The sequence below is a fragment of the Lycorma delicatula genome, chromosome 7 (genome assembly GCF_047948215.1).
Source record: "Lycorma delicatula isolate Av1 chromosome 7, ASM4794821v1, whole genome shotgun sequence".
In the NCBI taxonomy this organism is placed as follows: domain Eukaryota; kingdom Metazoa; phylum Arthropoda; class Insecta; order Hemiptera; family Fulgoridae; genus Lycorma; species Lycorma delicatula.
The window spans coordinates 83,276,949-83,278,017 of NC_134461.1; the positions used below are offsets into that span (position 1 = coordinate 83,276,949).

At 28.3% G+C, this 1,069-nt stretch overlaps 1 non-coding gene across 1 annotated transcript; it reads left to right on the forward strand.

Annotated features, from left to right (window-relative positions):
* Positions 1-416: 416 nt before the first annotated feature.
* Positions 417-489, forward strand: TRNAR-ACG (transfer RNA arginine (anticodon ACG)). Its single transcript has one exon. It is a non-coding gene; the product is annotated as a tRNA-Arg (tRNA).
* The last annotated feature ends 580 nt before the right edge of the window (positions 490-1,069 follow it).

Sequence of the window (1,069 nt, forward strand, 5' to 3'; positions counted from 1 at the left end):
AAATTTGGTTTTCAACTTAATTCCTGGAAAAAATATTTTTTTATTGTTTTTTGAAAATTTTTAAGGGATAAAAATTAAAAGAAATTGATCAAATTTAAACAACTTTTAAAAGAACACTATTTTTGAGTTTGTAAGAAGGCTTTTTAAGCTCAATTTCTTTTGCGAATTTAGAGGAGATGAAAAAATAAAATAATGTAACAATCTTCATGTGAAACATTTTTCAGGATTTTGAAAGAGTTAAAGAAGTGATATCTAGAGTAACGATGGGTGGGTAATTCAGCTAGTAGCACATACTTGTAAAAAAATATTATATAGCACATAAGAGAGAAGTGTTTTCATGCTAAATTTTGTTCGGACATAATTATATTAAGATTCTTTATTTATATATTGTAATTTTTCAGGAAGCGGTTGTAAGCGGCCCTGTGGCGCAACGGATAACGCGTCTGACTACGGATCAGAAGATTCCAGGTTCGAATCCTGGCAGGGTCGAGTTTTTTTTTGTGAATCAAAACTGTCATTTTTCATAATCTTTCTCTACTTTTCTGTGATTCACTTTTTGTTTTCGCTTCCTTATCGAGCCACTTAAAGTCTTATAAATTCTTACACCTTTTTCTTGAAAATTTCTTCTGCCCTTATTCCGATCTCTTGGTGATCCTTTCCTACCTCTAGAAATCAAACATTTTTTATCAAAGAAGTTGAAAGAAAATCTTTCTTATATACATTCTCCTTAAATGGCCGTAAAACATTATTCTTCGTTTTTTAATTGTATCGATTATGTTTTCAAATTTTCTACAAATTTCCTCGTTTGATCTTAAAACGTTTTTATTTAGTTTAAAAATAAACATTTTTATTTTTAGTTTTCCTTGATTTATTTAATGTTAAAGTCTCTGCCGCGCAAAAACGTTTAGGTTTTTTTAACAGTTTTGTAATTTCTGATTTTCTTAGTGTAATAAATCGATTATTTATTGTAAAAAGTTTTGTTTTGCTGGAATTCTATTTCAATTATAGTTGCCCAAATTTCTAAACACAATTTTTCTTGTCCATTTTTCTAGATTATTTCACCTTGGTA